This window comes from Cryptomeria japonica, chromosome 9 (genome assembly GCF_030272615.1).
Source record: "Cryptomeria japonica chromosome 9, Sugi_1.0, whole genome shotgun sequence".
NCBI classification, from domain to species: Eukaryota; Viridiplantae; Streptophyta; class Pinopsida; order Cupressales; family Cupressaceae; genus Cryptomeria; species Cryptomeria japonica.
In genome coordinates this window covers 638,122,415-638,143,583 of record NC_081413.1, presented here as the reverse complement: position 1 = coordinate 638,143,583, position 21,169 = coordinate 638,122,415, and positions in this window count along the sequence as shown.

The following is a 21,169-nucleotide window of genomic DNA, read 5'->3' as shown; positions in this document are numbered from 1 at the left end:
ATTGCTCACTGGTGTTTGATTTTGTTCCATAGTTGACATATTAGGAACACTCAATTTCTTGATTGTGAATGGGGGTTGATTTGCATTCACCGTTCTTGCATCAACAACTCCATCATTAGTGACATTCTTATTTTTGTACCAAAATCTATTTCTGTCCCCTGAATTGTTTGTGTTGTCACTGTCTTTGTTAAGCTTAATGATTCCCTTGGCTACAAGAGTGGTTTCAATGTTCATCCCTTTCTTAATGAGTTTCTCGATAGTATTGGGACTTTTCAATTTTAGTTCATACATCATTTCTGGGACCAAATTTTGGATAAACAAATTCACTTGTTTTTCTTCAGGTATATTTAGGGAAGAACGACTATACAAGCTTCACCATCATTGCAAGAAAGTCACTAATGGTTCACCTTGCTTTTGCTTGGTGTTGCATAAATCTGACATGGTCACGTCACTGTCGATGTTGAATGCAAAGTGAGATATAAACTTTTGAGCTAGTTTCGACCAAGTCTTTATATTTCCTAGTAGATGTGAATACCAATCCATGGCTTGTCCCATGAGACTTCGTGCAAATAAGTGCATTAAATATGTTTCCTCATAACTCACCTCAGTACATGCCATGAAAAATGATCGAATGTGATCTTTTGGATTACTATTCCCTTTATATTTCTCAAAATTAGGTGCCTCAAAATGCTTAGGGAATGGAGGCATGTATAAGCTCTTGTCAAATGGATTAGGACATAAATCTTGATCTGTGTACAACTTCTTTGTTCCTTTGGTTTCTAATGCGTCGACTTGTCGTTGCAACTTCTCAAGCTGTTGTGCAATTGTATCAGATTTTGGAGGTCCATCATTAATCCTAGTAGGTACTCTTTGTCGATACATCAGGTTTCCGATCGGTTGTTGATGCTTTGAAATTGCTGTCTTTGGTGTCTCCGGCATATAATGTTCTTGGTACACCTCTTGTTGTTGTGGTTGTGCCATGCCTTGATATTGACCTTGTTGTTGTGCTTCTTGTGGTGGCATCATCATTTGTAGCCTAGGTTGGTATTGCAATTGAGGGTGTTGTTGATATTGCACAAGCATCAATTGCAGTTGTGAAGTATGATAGCTTGTTTGTCTTGGCACATATTGAGGCACATGTTGTTGTTGGTGCTGATGAATCAGAATTTGCTAACTTTGTGCCAATTGTTGTTGTCGTGGTGTAAATCCCATCATTTGCAAAAAACTTTGTTTGGGTGGTTTCTGTTGTTTCTCCTTAAGATGGGGTATGGCACTTGCATTAACTTGCTATGTTGTTTGTCCAATCCATTGTGGTGGTTGCAAGTTTGCATTAACTTGTAATGGGGAAAAAGGCACTGCAACTTGTTGTCGAATGTGATATTGTTGTTGTTGAGCATTGTTTGTTTGCACATTCGATTGTACTTTTCATGTATTACTCAATTGTTGCAACATTTGTTGTTGGTGCAAACCACTATCTGTAGCTCTTTGTGTCACCATTATCAAAGGATCTGTCACAATAGTTTGCATAACAAGTACTTGAGTGTTTGGCAAGTATATTGAACTTAGTGGAACATAAGAACTTTGTTGCATTGGGGAATTGTTTTGGACATTGGTGATATCAGGCATTCCAGTCGTGAAGCTTTCTTGCATCTTAGATTTTGATCCAATTTTATGCATATGAGGAACCACTTCTTGTTGAGGGACAGCTATCAATATTTGCGTGGTCTTCATTTGATCTTGTGTTATAGGTGTTGTGTTAAATTAATGGATTATTTATTGTCTCAAATGGTGACTTTCGAGGAATAGTCACTATCAATGCCTTTGACGCACGTTTACTCATCAAGGTAGGTTGAGTTTCTTGTTGCACATGTTCTTCATTTGGATGTGGAGAGAAACTTAACAGCTCACCGCCTTGTGGTTTTTGCACATTGATTTGCTCACTTGAGGAGGTCACACTACTCATCATGTCAAGATATTTTTGTGGGAACATCTTAAAGACCTTGTTCAAGAATTTATCCATCTTTTTTGTCAACTTTGGATCTTGAAGGAACATATCAACATCATCAGAAGCATCGAAATCTGATGAAGAATCTGGTAAAATGTTTTGATTTGTTTCTTGTTGAATGCCTTGATCTGAACCAAATCCTTATGAAAGAGTTTGTTCCTCATATAATGTTTGAGTTTGAATGTCATGTTGCAAGTTTGGTTGATTCCAATCAAAAGGTGCATTTCCTCTTGGTGTTGGTGGAACACTCCCATGTCCTGGTTTCATGGGTACAAACACTGGTTCATATAATGGAGGTGGTCCAAGTTGAACCATTCCATATGGTGGTAATGATATGTTTGATGAACCTTCAATTTGTACTGTTTGACTAGTTTGAAACTGTGAATTTGATATGTTGTCAATGGGTTGATACATTGGTTTGCCCATCTTTTTAGATTTTGACCTTGTCTCAACAGGCATGTCACTATGCGAATGCAATATTTTTGGAATTTTTCAAGGATAATGTATGATATGCAACTAAATGCAAACTAAAATAGATGAGAATGCAATCTATGGCAAGAATGCAACCTATGTTTTTGGTTGTTTTTCAAGATTTTGACAAACTTTTCTGGAATGCAAATCTAAAAAGAGACCCTTAGGAAATTGAGATGATGTCTAGACCTCAGAGGACAAAAGGACCTAGTGACAAAAGGACAAAATGACAATGTCTCCCCTATATGCTTGGATACTAAGCTAGGTTTGACTAAATGACAATAATGACAAAAAGAGAAAAGGTTTGATAAGGTCTAGACCTCCTAATAATGACTTAGGGTTTATCAAAGATTTGGATTACTCAAGTATGACAAAACCTAGTTTTTAAGACTATATGCAAAGGGAAAATTGCTATGCAAATGACTCTAATATGATATGATAATGACCTAAGCTTAATGAAGAGACCTAGGGTATGCAAATGCAAATGTATGACAATGTCAACCTAAGTTTGAATTATGAAATGGTATTACTCTAATGTAAGAGGACACATGCAAATGGATGACCCTTATTGATATGCATAGGAGTATGACTTAGGTGAAACCTAACCTTGGTAGTTGAAAATGAATTTGCAAAATGCAAACCTAGGATGAACCTAAATCTAAGTGACATGAATGTTGAGACAAGATTTTGAAAAATGTTTGACAACCATGTTTGAAGGTGTTTTGAACTTTGTTGAATGAAATACTCTTGTGTTTAACCTTGTTTTGAATCAATTTGTCTTGTTTTTGAAATGAGACACAACTCAACTTTTGACAAACAAAGAAGACAAGATATTTCAACTTAGACTCAAGACAATCATGCTCATTCACACATTTCTTATGGTAGACAAGGACAGTAGGTACTTGAGAGGTAGACTCGTTATGAGATTCAAGGAGAATACATAGATGCTTGACCCCACGGGCTCCCCTCCATGACACTCACTTCTTAGGGTAGCCAAGCATTAGTCCCCATGGAAATCTCCCCATGGCGAACTTAGGATCTCTTCCAAGTATTCGAACTTTTCCTTCTCAAGCAACTGGAAGGATTTTTGGCCTCTAAATACAAGGTGTTTAGTAAGGATTTCTGTTAAGTGTTACTCCTTGGTGTCACGCAAGCGTGATTGAGACATTAAGCCCACCAACATACCAAACAAATGTAGTTGCGCAAGCATGATTTAGACCTTGAGGCCCTACTTAGATGTTGATATGAGAAAGAGTCCAAGGGTCATCACTTCCTAAGTAACTACAATTCCCACGTAACCCTTCCTTCAAAGCTTTCACCCATCAGGTATTTATTTATAGTGAGTTAGAATGCCAAGGTATTCTAGTTGTACTCACTTTGGGTCGTTCCCTTCTCATGATTATCACTTGCTTGCAAAAGAAAGCAAATGGTTGGGAAGGCAGGCCCTCTAAAGGTAACAAACAATCCGAGCCCTGAGAATGGTATCGAAGATTTGGATTTCTGATCACCCTAAGAAGGATGAGAGCATACTCTCCTACTCCAATGTCAAACTCAACAATCAAAGAAAACACACATTCATTCCATCCTATTTAGCAATCATACTAGGTGCCTAATTATGAATTACAAACACAAAGTTTAGTTGGAGTACAAGGCAACCTGCAAAACCACCAAGTCAAAAGTTTAATTTGCTTAGTCTTTGACTAGCGAACCTGCATAAAATGTATTAGTAGTTTCATTTGTTGTCTTTGTCATGCGTAATGCCAAGGTGCTGCACAAAGAATTAGTACCAAAGCAAAACCAAAATGTAGAACCAGAATGCAAAACAAAGCAATTTGCAAGTAAAAACAGTGCCTTTTACCTCTGTTTCTGGCCTTACACAAGCGCAGAATGTCTTACATAGGTGCAGAATGTAGTAACACAGGCACAAATCCCTTTGACACAGGCATAGAAGTCCTTGACACAGGCATAGAATGCTTGACACAGGCGCAGATTGCTCCTACATAGGCGCAGAAGTTCTTAGAAAGCCTTGCATTACCCTGTTTCTTGGGTTTTTTACCTGCAAATCATCTCAAAAGCACTCAAAAGAATGGTTAGGGGGTTAGTTCATGTCGAGTCCACCAATTTATGTAGCTAGGAAATTGAGGATCATCAAAGCAATGTCAATATTAGCCTAGTTCAATCACGAAAGCTCAATTGCAATGACCAATCCTAAAAACACTCAATAAAGACATGAAAACAAGACATCAATTCAAATGCAAACCATTGCAAACTTGAATGTCTCCTTCATGTGGCTCCATTTTCCTTCTTTCTCCTTCAAATAGCTTTGTTTGTGGATCTCACCTACTAGTGCATAAGCATGATGTGAAAGCAAGTAGACAAGACGATAGCGCAAGAATACTAGAAGCGTGATTGATTCGACCAGGGACCTTGATTGAAGAAATTCATCCAATTTATAGACAAATTGAAGAAAAGACAAGATTAGCATGAATCTGATTTGAATGGAAATTGCAAATCAAGAATGACAAACATGACAAAATTATGACAAATTTGCACTTTCTATGCACAATTGATTGATTGATAATTTTGACAAAATTATGACAAATTTCTATGTCAAAATTGATTGATTGACAAATATGAAAAAATTATGACAAATTTGCTATGTCATTCCCATGAAATTAGGAGAAATATAGGAGAAAATTGAAATTAGATGAATTAGAAATTAGGAAATTAGAAAATTGATGAAATTAAGAATTAAGAAATTTAGAAAATGAGGAAATTAGGAATTAAGTGAATTAATTAACAATTTTTCATTTATTAATTAATTCACAAAGAGGGAAGAATTAGTTAGCCAATTAAATAAACATTTAATTGTGACAAGAAGACTTAGGATAAATAAACTATTTAACCTAGAGGGAGAAAGCACAAACAAGGTTAAATGAATAAATCATGAAACCCTAGAAGATGAATTAGAAAATGCAAGAATGACAATTAGGTCTTGACAAAGGATAATTGATATCGATTCGATTTGATTCTAACTTGATAAAATACCAATGCTAAGAAATGTGCCAATTGATGAGGAACAATGACTAATTCATCCAAATTGACATGATTGAGAAAGACGACAATCGATCACAAATCGATCACAAAATGACAAAATTGACAAGAATATAAGGATCGATGACAAAATAGATTGCAAAACGACAAGATTGAAAACGACAATGATCGATGACAAATTGATTGCATGATGATAGGATTGAAAATGACAACGATCGATGACAAATCGATCGCATGATGATAAGATAAAAAATGACAACAATCGATGACAAATCGATCGCAAGATGACAAGATTGACCAGAGGACAAGGATCGATGACGAATCGATCGCATGATGATAAGATTGAAAATGACAATGATTGATGACAAATCGATCGCAAGATGAAAATATTGATAAGAGGACAAAACCCTAATTAGGATTGATGATTTCAAAAATGAAATCGAATTGACGACGTCAAAATATGACAAATGAGCACGCACATTGATGCGACAGGATAAGATTGATCAAAATCATGATTGAAGATTGTTGTTGACAAGACCAAATTTGAAAGCGAGATGAATGAAGAATGTAGAAGAAGGACTCGGTGCTCACAAATGATAAAAACCAAGTGCGCGACATAGGAGAAATGTTAATGCGACACAAAAACCCTAAAATAAGGCAATGTGTCAATGTTAAAATACGACTCTGCAAGCGTTGACCAGTTTTAGACGTCTACAATATATATCTATATATATACATACATACATATATATATGTCTATATATATATATATATACATACATACATATATATATATACATACATATATACATACATATATACATACATATATGTATGTATGTATATACATACATATATACATACATATATACATACATACATATATGCATACATATATACATACATACATATATGCATACATATATACATACATACATATATACATACATATATGCGTACATACATATATACATACATACATATATATACATACATATATATACATGTATGTATATATATGTATGTATATATATATACATATGTATGTATGTATATATGTATGTACGTATATATGTATGTATATATGTACATATATACATACATATATACATACATACATACATATGTATATATATATACATACATATATATACATATATATATATATATAGCATTTACCTCTAGTTTCTTTTATAACTCATATAGCTTTAAATGTGGAGATTAACTTTCTTTAACAATCTGATTTTGTAATGAGCTAATAACTATTTACAGAACAAAAACATCCTTTAAGTTTTCAAAATAAATAATAGAGTTTAACAAATTCTTTTAGCTGTGCTAACCAAAATAAAGGTTACAACATAAAGTTAATTCTTTTCCTTTTTTGAAACTGAAAAACTATTTAATTTTTTTTTAAAACTAAATTTTATTTTTACAATCAATGAAATGATAAATCTAAGAAACATAAAACTCTTTTCTTAACTAGCAAATATAAACTATAGATCTAACTTGCAGATTATTTCTTAATACAACTTTAAATGAAATCTAATTCACTTTTCAACAAAAATAAGAAATAACTCAATGAAAATCCCTTTCCTATGGTGAATAGAAAACTTGAAACCTTTATTTCATTCCTTTTTTGAAGGAGTTACATCAGAAACAAAATACATTTTCTCTTTTTTTTCATGCTAATGAATAAAAGAACCAAATAAAGTATTACATTCTTCTTCTTTGGAATACATTGAATACAAGGAAAGATACATTGTTCTATCTCTTTACAACTTTTTAAGAAATTCAAATAAATCTAATAGGAGGAATTTAAATCTAAAGATGTACATTTGGGTACACTTGAAACCACTTTAGCAACCACTTTAGGAAGGTATCTTTTCTCCATCCTTTAAATAAATTACAAACCTGCAAATATAAATTTTGATGTGACCATGGAGGCTCAACTCCCAACCTAGGCCTACTAGAGGCCACCCCCAAGCTAGGAGAACCAAGAACCAAACAAGTTACACACATACTCAAACACAAATACAAGAAATCATTTCAACAATGAACTCCCAACCCAAGGCTTGCACATAGTCACCAAGTGACTGAATACAATGGGGTGAAGGTGGACCAAGTATCTAAAGGGAGAAACTACATTAAACCATTGATAACCAAATGCCTTCACAAGGCTAAATAGATCCATCTACTTGGTCTCTCACATGACCAAAAAATTCCTTATGATCCCCAAGGCTTCAAGCCAACTCCCCTTATGACCCCCATCTGTTACATATAAAACAAACACCAACAAGGCTCTTAAACCTTGTTTATCCCTCCCTTCGAAGAAGATAGACTCTACACCCTTAGACTGTCCTAGTACCCTCTGTTGGTATTTTGGTATGGTTTTGTCATTGATGTCAACACCTGCTAACACACCTACTTTGGAGATCCAGCAACATTCACCGGCAATCAGTAAACTGTTCAACAATCACAGGTATATAGTTAACCGGTAGGATATAATATTCACCGGTACATGCAATGACATGGAAGACACTTGGTAATGTCGAAGACATCATGTGGACACTTTTCCTTGATGTAATATCATTGGTATATTCTTATTTGCATATTTGCTTTCACCGGCAAATAGGTCCAGGTTATCTAGGGTTACACCGGCAGGTTTATCTTTTCCAGATCAGCATGGCACGCTATGGAGATGATTTATTATTATTGTAAAAGCATTAAGCCGACATGTTCAATCAGTTATTGCATCAGATATTGTATTATTTGTAAAATGTTTTATTGTAATATCTTGTAGAGCCAACCTACTAAAATTGGTCTTAGGGTATGGTATAAATGTAAGATCTTATTTGTAAGATCAAATGTGGAATGCAAAAAATATTTAAAGAAGGGTATATGCGAGATTAAGCAGAGGTATACATGAAGACATCATTTGAAGGTGAAGCTAGGTTTTTGTAGAAGCATATCAGCATTACACCGGTACTGAATCCAGCATATGAAGATACTATTTTGTGCAGTACATTCTCATTGGATTTAACCATCCAATTGTAGTCAGTGTGACTCCCATTTGTGTTTGAGCAGTGAGCTCTAGGCTTTTGGCCTTTCTGCATGTGCAGACCCCTCTTTGTACACATACTATCTGCAGTAGTATTATCTGATTGTGGGTAAGGTTTCCCACCATGTTTTTTCCCCTTACAAGGTTTCCACATACAAATATTTGTGTCATGTGTTATGGTTGACTTTGTGCTTATGTTTCATGCATTAATTCTTACCGGTACAACATTTCCTGTTAACATTGTTTACCGGCACAATTAACTATCTTACCAGTATTAAGCAATAAGTTGGATGATAAGATTTTTGTTTGAATTTATTAGACAACTGATTCACCCCCCCCTCTCAGTTGTCCCCAGGACCTACAATTGGTATCAGAGCTTAGCCCTCTTTTTGTAGAAGTTTAACAACTTGAGGAGATCCAATGTCTACTAATTATTTCAGGAAGGATAGTCCTAAACTTGATGGAACCAAGTATGGAATATGGAAAATCAAAATGGAGACACATCTGAATTGCATTGGTAAAGACATCTGGGAAGTTACTAAGAATGGTTATACTGCTACTATAGCTGGTCAGCCTGCTCCTATTACTTTAGGTAAAGATGAAGAAAATGATTGCAAAGCAAGAGAAGCACTTTGAGTGCATTATCAGATCAACAAATCATGGGATTATCAGATAGATCTACTGCAAAATCTATTTGGGATAATTTGGAAACACTGAATGAAGGGGATTCCACAATCAAAATTACAAAACTTGAAAGCTTCTGAGTCAGGTATGAACATCTGAAAATGGAAGAAGATGAAAGAATTTTTGCATTTATGGAAAGAGTATATGAAATTGTTTTAGGTATCAAATGTTGTGGAGGAACCTTGAGTGAAGATGAGATTGTTTCAAAAATCTTAAGAGGTTTGCCACCGGCATATAAAATGAAGGTTACTACTATTAATGAGTTGAGAACAATGCCTAATACATCAATAACTAGGGATACATTGATTGGAAAACTTTCAGCTTTTGAAATACAGGAATTTGGTCTTGTTGCTAAAAAAAATGATTTGGCCTTCAAAGCATCAACATCATCTGCTCCATCTTTTGACAAATCAGAATGGAGAGCCTGTTGTCTTCAAAATTTGATTCCCTTTAACATCCTTAAAATAATATGGTTTAAAGATTGGTGCAGAAGAGACATCAAAGATAAGGAAATTCTCAAGACAACATATGACAAGGTTTGATTAGACCTTCAACACTTTGGGCTTATTCAGAGCCCAGGTGGGTATACCTTTGTGAATTAAATTCACACTTTCAAACATAAACCCACAGCAAACCAGTCCAGAAAACCAGTGGATCTATCCACCTTGAAATCAACTAAAAACAAAGAATGGAAATTGTACTTAAGTTTAGCATTTCGATCAACAAAGTATGCAATAAACAACTTCAACTAATACCAGTGCCTTATCCAAGGTCACAAAGTCATCTAAACTCAAATAAAACTCCTCAAACAAAACATCTTTACACTTCCCATCAGCTTGGTTTCTATCAATCCTTGTATATGCCTGACACCTACAAGAACTCAAGCATTCTAAACCAAGCTATGGTCATCAAAATTCAAAGTTCCTTCCAGAGAGTTTACTGGTATGAGTGATCCCCACCTCTTTAATTTCCCTCCTAAAGAGAAAAGCTAATGAACACTTCTACTAAAATTGCTTTGCAATTCCATTCAAACAGAACAACCCTGGATTATTCAGAATGAAAACAGTAAAAAAATTTGTGAACAAACTTGAAGACAACACAGAGCTTTACTCAAAACTAATGGTCTATATATTGATATTTAGTTCAAAAAATATTACAAGAAATTTTGATTCTCCATTAGACTTAGAAAAGCTCAGATAAATTTCTGCAGCGTTTTCTTACAATTTTTGTGATCTCTCATCCTCTAGTCCTGGTATCCATTTATAACAACATGGATGCACAAAGCTTCAGACTTCTCGAGGAGAGTTTGTTACAATCATTTCTTTTAGAGTAAAGAGGTTACAAACTTTTCGCAAAAGCAGTTACAAACTCTTTTCAGCCTCTGCAGTTTCTTCAACAGTTTGTTCGGTTGCAACCTCTTCTATCTTTTCAGGGGTGCTCTCCAACTGTTCCAGATCATGGGTGGCATATTTAATCGTCCACTCATTATACACTTCTTCTGTCAGCCATGAGAAATTAATCGCTTTATCTTTAATCTTAGTCAACCTTTTCCAAGAATTTCTCATTTTGTTGACTTCCAAATTGAGAAAAGCATAATGCGACTTAACTTTCTCTATCTCTTGTATTGTCACAACAAAGAAAGAAGCATCATCAAGATCAATGATTCCTTTAATTCTTGCTAACAATTTAGCTTCTATCTCCTTGAGCCACATTTGTTTGTCTTTTAACTGATCTGGGCTAGCAAAAACTCTTGGGAGCAACTCAAAAACTTGGTCAGTGTATTCCTTCTTGCACAGATTAACCTTCCTATCCACATTATCCACCTCTGCTGCTAATTGTATTAAAATTTTAGCGACATCAGAAGTGGATTTAATGATGGGATTGGCCCTTGCCTCATCACAGGATACACACATAAACTCTAAATCTTGCTCCCTAGGCCTCCATCTGTAAAAAATAGGCATCAAAATAGCCTTGTCTCTCCTGAGCTGATTCCATATTTCCATAATTTTACCTACATTGTTGTAGAGCAATGAGGCATTTATTGTATCTGCAAAACTGGAAATTGTAGCCCTTACTTTCTCCTCATACTTCTTTGCATACAAGGCCTGAGCCTGTTTCAAATTTTCTAATTCTTGGGGAGTGATTTCAATCATTTGAGAGCTGGAGGGTGCTGGAGATGGTGGAAACTCAATGATAGGGCTAGTAGGTGGAGGTCTTGCAGGAGATGAGGAGATCATCAGTGTTGAAGACTCACCTTGATGGTATTGTCCAGTCAACTGGCTCTGCAGCTTGGCAATGATGCTATCCTTACCTCGTATCTCCTCCTTGGCACTGTTATAGGCCTTTAGAACTGTTTCCAACTTGATTTGGAGGGCCTCTTTCTCTTTGGCTTACTTCTCTGCTACTACAACACTAAATTTTGCAGTCTCTAAAACAGTGCTAGTAGCCTCCACTATCCCTGTACTCTGCACTCTCTTCACCATCATTCCACCAAAGTAACTTGACCCTGGGGTGTCTTTGCTTTTCTTTCTCTCATTTCTCTTGAGAGACCACATGACAAGTGCAACATTGTCCTTATTGAAAGTAACCCCCTCCATAGGTTTAGTCTCTTTTCTTACTGCATCTAATACCAAGGCATCTACAATATCCCATTCGGGTAATATAAGCACTCCAGCTTGTGCTACCATATCTCTTCCCTGCTAAGGGGTGATGGTTTTCTACTCTTCCATCATCTCTTGCTTTATTTCCTCTTCCACTAGGACTGGATCTTTATTTGGCTGCTCAACCTTTCTTGTTTCACACCTAGCATTATATATATCTATGTGCTGCTTCCATATAAATTACTTAAATGCTTCTGGTGTGACAAAATTATTATTAGCTAGAAAGGCACTACTTGCCTGCTTTATCTCAGGATCCCACTCCTGGCCTTTAAGTTCAGTGGAGGTAATATCCATTCCAGCAGCAATGGGTTCTTTCGGCATCCCTTCCTCCACTTCATCATAGGTGTACGCAATTTCCCCTAGACTACACAATTGTAGGAGTTGCTCAGCTGCTGCTTGCTCATTTCCTATATGGATAGGGGATTGGGATGGGGAATAAAAAGGTGTATCTAATTGTATTTCTTTCCCCACCCTTTTCTTCTTTGGGCTCTCTTGGATGTCGATGACATCTTGTATCTTCCTCTTTCCTTTGGAGGTAGAGGGCTCCCCTGTTGTAGGCACCAACACACTATAACCTGATTTCTTATGCAGTGTGTAATCACCAGGAGGGATTGGCTTGCTAGAAGCTGACCTACTAAGGATCATTCTAGCTTTCTTAGGGTTGCTCTTGATTACAGCTTCCCTCTTCTCCTTCAATGTCTACATCACATCTTCAAAGCAAATAATCAAAAACTTTATTTTGTCTTCTAGTGGGAAAAAGATAGACAATGGGTCATAGCTAGCATCAAACTGATGCACAAAATCCAAGCCTTTCTTATAAGCCACCCACTTTTCTTTCCTTAGCTCTTGCTCATCTAGATCAAATTCATTTCTGATGAGGTCTTCAGGAAACTGGAATTGATGAGGCCTACCTCTGCATGCTACCTTCTTCCTAAACATACCATTGAAGAAGTCCTCCGGATCGGCACACCTGGACAGTGCAGTGGATAAATGATAAGGTTTGAGGAAATCCTCAAAGCAATTCCAGCCTCCCTTTGTTATTACAAATTGGTGGGCTATGGTAGCTGCAGGGAAAATAGTCCCTTTACCCCTGCCTGTCAACTCTGCCTCTTGCAAGCCACCAATTTGTCTGAGGATCTCCATGATTCCTACTTTGAGAGGGACTTGGTAAGGTAACAAAAATGAGGTGCCCCTAAAACCAAAAACTCTGAATACTGTGGAGACTGGATATAAATAAATGTCACCCCACTTATGAACAATTTTTATGTTCTCTATGAATTCTTTTGGTCTCATGAATTCCAGAAGAACTTTGGGGATTCTTGGGTTCTTAGAGTAGAGGAGAGTCCTTATTTTTGATCCAAAATATTTATCAAACTTCAGAAAACTGGCACCCTCTCTATCCCATGACAACACAGTACTCCATAATTGTACCGACATATTTTCTCCTTCCTTCTCCTTAACCAGGTCCAGCCCACTGGCAAAATAATCACCACCTTTGAAGAGAAAAAGATGCATCAGGAGTGAGTACCATCCGAAAGGCATATCCACCTTTCCATTCTTGATTCTTATCAACCCTCCATGAATAGCATCAACAATATAAGTGGCATAATCAAATGTGATTGCAAGAGAAGGATTCATAATCTGAGCGATCATTAACAAGTAATGATTCGGCATATTTGCTTCAGCATCTTCTCCCAAAACTTGGCAAAGTGCCAAATACATTCCTTTAGCCCTTAGGGTGAACATACTTAATGAGAAAGGGTCTTGTGTGTTGGGTCCTACAACTATTAACCCTCCTATTTTAACAAAAAATTCCTTGAGAGGCCCACTCCTGAGATGACTCCTCTGTGCACCATAAATTTGGGCTAATGCTGTGAAGTTTATAGGTTCTAAAAAGTTTTTAAACTCATTAAGCCCAAATGTTGTCCTAAACTCTTCAGCATTAATTTCAACAAGGGTTTTCCCGTTTACATCTCGAATGCTCCTTGTGACTGGATCATAGTTGAGCATAATTTGGGTTAGCAAATCTGTGTCCATAAATACTCCTGGGACAACTAATTTCCCAACATCTAGTTCCCAGATAGAGTTTTGCGGGGCAGGAGAATTTCTCATCCTGAATCCAACTTTAAACAACCCCAACCCAGACAATCCAACCTGTGGGTCTCTCAACCAATTACCCTTGTCATATAATCCTTCTCCTATCTTTAAACGGGGAGCCTTGGACACTAACTCTTTTGCCTTTGATGCCTAATTAGTTGACAACATCAACTATTCTAAAAAATGCAATAAATGAATGCCACTCTTAAACAACTCTGCGAAGAATCAATTATCAAATTTAGAACACTGCACAAGAATTGCTACACAAAAATACGAGAGAACCTGTTCTTTGCTTGAAGGAATTTTCTCTGCAACTGAACCGACTTGCTCTGTATCTGAGGAAAATAACTCTGCGTCTGCTCCTCTGCAAAATCCTTTAAAAGATATCTTTACTTGGTTGTTAGGAAATCAAATATTTTTACTCAAGGCCTTAACTATAACATTGATTCTGCATGCTTCGACCATCCCTTCAAAATTGAATTCATACAAGAATTCATATTTTTTGCTCCAACAGGTCACAACATTCCTGCAAGTGTTTCATTTTTCTCTTTCACAACTTCGCGAAGCATAACTATCGGGCAGCTTGGTCCTACGAAATAATGCCAACCGTTCGATCAAAAGAAACTTGATCGAGCGTTAGGTTAACTAACGGCTTTAGCTTTACTCTAGGTCCCGCTTTTCTATTGGCTACATGATACCACGTGGCGTCCAACCATTGGCCTTGAAATTCCCTTTGCATTTCACTTGATACTGGCGACGTGTCTTTCTTTCATACTGCTCGTTCCAACTTGGCGGGCCCACACTTTCTTCTTAGACCACGTGTTATCATGACATGTGGACGGCTCACGTTCACTCTCACTATTTCACGGGGTATAAAGGACGAGCATCTTACCCTTGCAAAATAGCGTGGGCCATCGGATCATCTCTTAAGCTGATCGGCATTTAATCCTCTAAAAAGGCTCTCAGGAGGGCTGGGTCCGCTGACTCATTGTGAACATCTAGCACCCAGTCACTTTCAGAGCTGACTTGTCACCTTCTTATTTGCCAAAAGGAAACCACAGGGTCCCACCTTTTTCATAATAGCTATATCCTCCAGGTCATCATCATGACACGTGGATGGCTCGCGTTCACTCTCGCTATTTCGCGGGGTATAAAGGATGAGCATCTTACCCTTGCGAAATAGCGCGGGCCATCGGATCATCTCTTAAGCTGATCGGCTTTTAATCCTCTGAAAAAGGCTCTTAGGAGGGTGGGCCCGCTGACTCATCGTGAACACCTGGTGCCTAGTCACTTTCAGAGCTGACTTGTCACCTTCTTATTTGTCAAAAGGAAACCACGGGGCCCCACTTTTCTTCTTAACAGCTATACACACCAAGTCATCTCCACTTGCGACCTGACTCACCTCTGGGGCCCGCCTTTTAGCCTTCAATCCTGACCCGCTGACTGTTGTGACTTGTGCCATGTGCCGCCAACTTACTCGTTGTCAACCACCAGCTGGACCGTCTATGTGGCGTGCCATCTATTTTTCGCAACTTTGTTGGTTTTAAACTACGCGCAACTTCGCCTAGCAAAATAATGCGAGCCGTGGATCCATCCGCGAGATGCGCACTAGTTACTGGACCCGACAACTTTAGAAGAAAAACATATAAGGCATAAAATTTTTGATTAATTAACATAACCGCCTAGGCAAACAACTAGGGGGGACACTTCCTACGACCCCATGACCCATTACTTAAGTGAATAAAGTAACGAAAGATTAGAAACCAGAGGTTTTAGAATGAAGCACAAGAGGATTTAAAATCAAAAACCCTTAAACCCTTGAGGTCTAGAACAAAGCTGAAGCATTTGGAACTACACCTTATTCAAAAATTCAACAAAACCATAGCCAATCATGGGAAAAGAAAAACCCATTTTAATCAGTGATAACAGCAGCTCTGACTGGGGATGGTTGATCGCAAGGTCAACACAAGAAAATTCAGAAAACTCTGGAGAAACAGACCAAAACAAAAAAGTAGGAAAGAAAGAAAATATGTACAAACAAAGGACCTACCGTGCATGGACATTTAAGAGAAATAATGCTTCAGGAATTGTCCATGCACTGGAAATTCCTGCATTTCATCATCCATATTCTTCAAGAAATATTAATCCTTACCATTTAAATTACAAACCACAAAAGGGCCAATCCATAGTGATTCAAATTTCTTATGCTTTCCCTTATCTTGTCCTTTTGTATTCCACTGAAGAACCATGTCATCAATTCAAAACTTCCTTAGTGATGTCCTTTTATCAAAAAGATACTTTGACTGCAACTGGATCTTCTGATTTCTCTTATGGGCAGGAGCCCTAAACTCCTCCATTTCTACAATCTAGATCATTCTATTTTCCATTGGTTCAGATACCTCCATGTCCTCATTTTGCAAAAACTGATACACTGGAAGAAGGTTATTTACCGGCAATCTGGCTTGGGCACCATAAACTAATTCAAAAGGTGACATTCCAATTGATTTCTTAACTGTTATTCTATCTGCCCACAGAGCTAACTTCAACTTTTGATCCCAAGATCTTTTATTCTCTTCTAGGATTTTCTTGATGATATTCAACAGGCTTTTATTGCTAGATTCTGCTTGTCCATTCCCCTGAGGGTGATAGGGTGAAGAGTATGACATGAGTATACCATGACTAGTACAAAAACCTACAAATTCTTTTGATCTGAAACACATGGCATTATCCATCACCAATTTTGCAGGTATCCCATATCTAGTTACAATATTATCCATTAGGAAATCAATGACAATTTTACTAGTAGCTCTTCTTGTAGGGATGGCTTCTATCCATTTGGTGAAATAATCAGTGGCCACTATGATCCATCCATGACCTCTCCTTGACTTCTCAACAATTTCTCCAATAAAATCAATACCCCACTGAACAAAAGGAGCTTCTACGGAGACTGGATTTAGGGGTAAGGCTCCTTCATACTTGAGTTTGGATGAGAATCTTTGACATGGATCACATCTCCAAACATATGCATGGGTATCTTTAAATAAGGTGGGCCAATAATACCCAGCCCGTATTATCTTACCAGCAGTAGTCTTAGCAGAATAGTGACCTCCACATACTCCATCATACATTTCAGTCAATACCTGTTTAGCTTGAAACTCATCCAAACACATTAGTAACTCTCCATCTCTATTTCTCCAGAAAAGATCACCCTGAATGAGTACATATCTTTGGGACTTGAGTTTCAGAGTTCTTTTCTGATTGTATGTCATTTCTTCTGGGATTATATCACCTCTCAAAACTTGGATTATCCCTGTGTACCAGGGTTGCCTCTCAATACTAGTGACCAAAGCATCTCTAACCTCAACATTGTGTATTTCTACATTCATGAGATTTGACTCAGTCATGAGCTTAGCCAAACCTAAACCTCTCACCAATTTGGTGATCTTTATCTCCAAGTTCAACTCCTGAATTCTATTAATCCATCTGCATCTCTTCCTAGTAACCTCAGACCGAGACAAAATATCTTTGACTGCAGCATGTGGGACATAGGCAATGATGTTTGCATTCACTAGATATGGCCTAAAAGCCTTAACAGCTTTAACTAGGGCATAAGCTTGTTTCTCCATGGTTTCATATTTTAGTTCTGCTGCCTGCAAAGATTTACTGTAGAAGGCTATGGGATGTTCATATCCTTCATTTTCCTTTTGTAGCAATACTGCAGCCACCATATGATATGAAGCAAAAGAAAACAGAGAAAAAGGCTTACTATAATTAGGGGATTTTAACACTGGCACCTCCTGGATTGCCTTCTTAATCTTAGCAAAAGCTTTTGAAGCTTCTTGATCCCAATGAAAGTTTGTGTCTTTCTTAAGCAATTTGACAATAGGCTTCACTATCTCTGCGAAGTTTGCAATGAATCTCCTGACAAAATTTATTTTACCTAAAAAGGATTGGATACCTTTCACATTTTTAGGTTCAGACACCCTATTGATTGCTTCAATTCTCTCAGGGTCTATCCTTACCCCCTCCTTAGAAACTATGTGTCCCAATAACTTTCCTTCAGTGAACCCAAAATGACATTTCTTGAGATTCAGTGACACACCAAACTCCAAGGCTTTATTGAACACCTTCTCTAGATGCCCACAATGATCATCAACTTTCTTAGAGAAACAAGTTAAATCATCTTGATAAACCACCATGATGATGTTTATGAATTCTTTGAAAGCTACATCCATAGCTCTTTGAAATGTAGCTCCTGCATTTTTTAATCCAAATGGCATTCTCACATATACATAGGTTCCCCATGGAGTAGTGAAAGTTGTTTTAAACTGTTCAGACTCCTTTACCAACACTTGATTATATCCTGAGAAACCATCCATCATGGATAAAAGATAACATCCTGTCACTCTTTGTAACATGGCTTCCATATTTGGGGATGAGTAATTATCTTTTAAGGAAGCAACATTTAGATTCCTAAAATCTATGCACAATCTGATGTCTCCATTCTTCTTCCTCACCGGGACCAAATTGGAGACCCATGAAGAATGCCTTATTGGTTTGATAATCCCCCCTTCTCTCAATTTGGTCAACTCTTGTTGCATTTTAGTTTCTAACAAGGGATTGATAGGCCTCTGTTTCTGCCTGAAAGGCTTAGCATCTGGAAGTAAAGGAACTTCATGCTGAAAAAGATCTTGTCTATATGCCTTTAGGTCTTCATAAGACCAAGCAAAGACATGCTTATACCTTTTCAATAAATTAATAAGGTTAGTCCTCACATGAGGGGGTAATTTCTTTCCAATATATACCAACTTAGGGGATGATTCTGTCCCCAGGTTTACCTCCTCTAACTCTTTCAACTTGGTGGTAGACTGCTGATGTAAATGACTATCATTATAACAAAACATGCTCTCCAGCTCTACCAGCCCTTTAGGTATTTAATTTGTTTCCAATTGGACAACATCATTTCCAAACACTATCTCTCTATTGTCTACCACTTCCACCAATGCATTACAATCAATCTTTTGTCCATCATAATCATCAACACATTGGATAAACCTGAGAATGTCTTCATCATCAGCAAAAACTTGCCAATTGTACACATTATCAGGAATAGCAGGCCTAGATTTTATTTCCACAGTGGAAATACCTGTTAGTGTTGCATCATCATTTTTCAAAGCAACATTAGCTAGGAAATCTGCCATAATATTTTTTGCTCGCTCTATCTAATTAATAGAAAATGCATCAAAATGCTCAATAAAATCCCAAACAGGATGCTTATACTGCTTCAATCTATCATTTTTGGATGCATATTTAGATCTCACCTGAGAAACAACCAATTATGAATCCCCCATTACTTTCAACAGTTGGATTCCATGCCTTTTTGCAACCTCAAGTCCTAGTAACAGGGCTTCATACTCTGCAGTATTATTTGTGCACTGGAATGCCAATAAAAATGAGTATTTAAAAGTTATACCTAAAGGGGACACAAAAAGAACCCTTGCTCTAGATCCTTCTTTGGAGCAAGCTCCATCAAAATACATTTGCCACAACCCATACTGCTATGCTTGTAGCTCGACTACAATGGGGTCAGTATTCTTCAATTGAGGTGAAATTGGTTGAAGTCTAAAGTTATCTAAATCTACATCAATCATACAATTAAGAATACTAGGGTCTACATTTTCAATTACCCTAGGAGCTCGTGGCTCTCTGTATAATTTGACTTGATTACCACCAATAGGAATGGTAGCATAAGATAAGTCCAGTTGAACATTTCCCCCTACTGTTGCTGCCCATTGTCTGGAAAGTAACATACCATAGTGGGGTTTAGTGTCAGTAACAATAACATCCATTTTGTAAGTGGCTTCAGGAAATGCTGCTATTTTTACTTCTACATCTTTCATTGTACCTATCACAGGTACTTCTCTGTTATCCATGGCATAGCATTTCCCATACATAGTGGTTACTGATAACCCTAATTCTTTCATAACACCATAGGGCATTACATTAGCAGCAGCTCCTGAATCTATCATGTAGTATTTAATCAACTGGTTATTGACTAACAAAGTAACATAGAAGGGATCTACCTGAGAAGGCTCCTGAGTGATAGTGGTTCCAACATAAACTTCTGGAGTTTGGAACTCATGATCCTTTCTAACTTTAGCTAAACCAATGGGTAATACTGTGTCACTATCAGATATACTAGAGAATAAAGACAAAGTTGCATCCTTATGCTCTTTAATCTTTAGCAATTCTATTAATGGAATAGTGACTTTCATTTGAGTTAAAGCTTGGGCCATATCAAATGTAGAATTATTGCATTTTTCAGTATTAACCCTAACTTTTTCTGTTTTGGATTTATTTGTCTTTTTCATGGTCTCTGCTCCTTGCACATCACCAACATTTTTATCATCTATGCCTTTAGGTATATCTTTAACTTGTTCCTCTTTTCCTTGACTGACTTTAGGAAAAGTAGTAGCACTGCTTGATGCCCCCCTTTTTGTGACTTCTTTTACAAACAGAGAACTCAACTCACCTTGATCAGTATCTCTCTTGGTGCTTCTCAAATTATAGTTATGTTTTGCTTTGGCAATTGCAGCCTTAGTGAGATTTCTAACTTCTTCCTCACTAGGCCTCCTAAGATGAACCTCTTCATCTTCAATTGTTACCACATTTAATGAAGGATGCCAACCTAAGGCTAACTGTCCTTGTAGTAGCTTTTCACTATCTAGCACATCACTGTATTCACTTTGCACGGATTCCTCATCACTTTCTATAATGGTTTCAAATATATTAATGTCAGGCTCTGCATCTGGTCTCATAGACTCTTCCAAAGCTTGAGCCACTACACACTGGTGAGGAGAATGTGGTCCATCACAAGCAATACACTAGGGAGTATTTTCTATATTGTGAACAACTTTCCCTTTCAAAGGATCCGGTGTGTCTTGACTTTGGGCAATTTTGGGCTTCTCAATTTGGGGTTTACCATCCTTCCAATTGGTATTATATGGCATATCATGTAATCTAGGAGGCCTATCTTGCTATTTATAATGAGGCTTATCATTTTTTTTAACCTTAGCAGTCAGATCTTTCATAGCAGTAACCAATTTCTCTATTTTATCATCCTCTTTAGCAACTTTATTA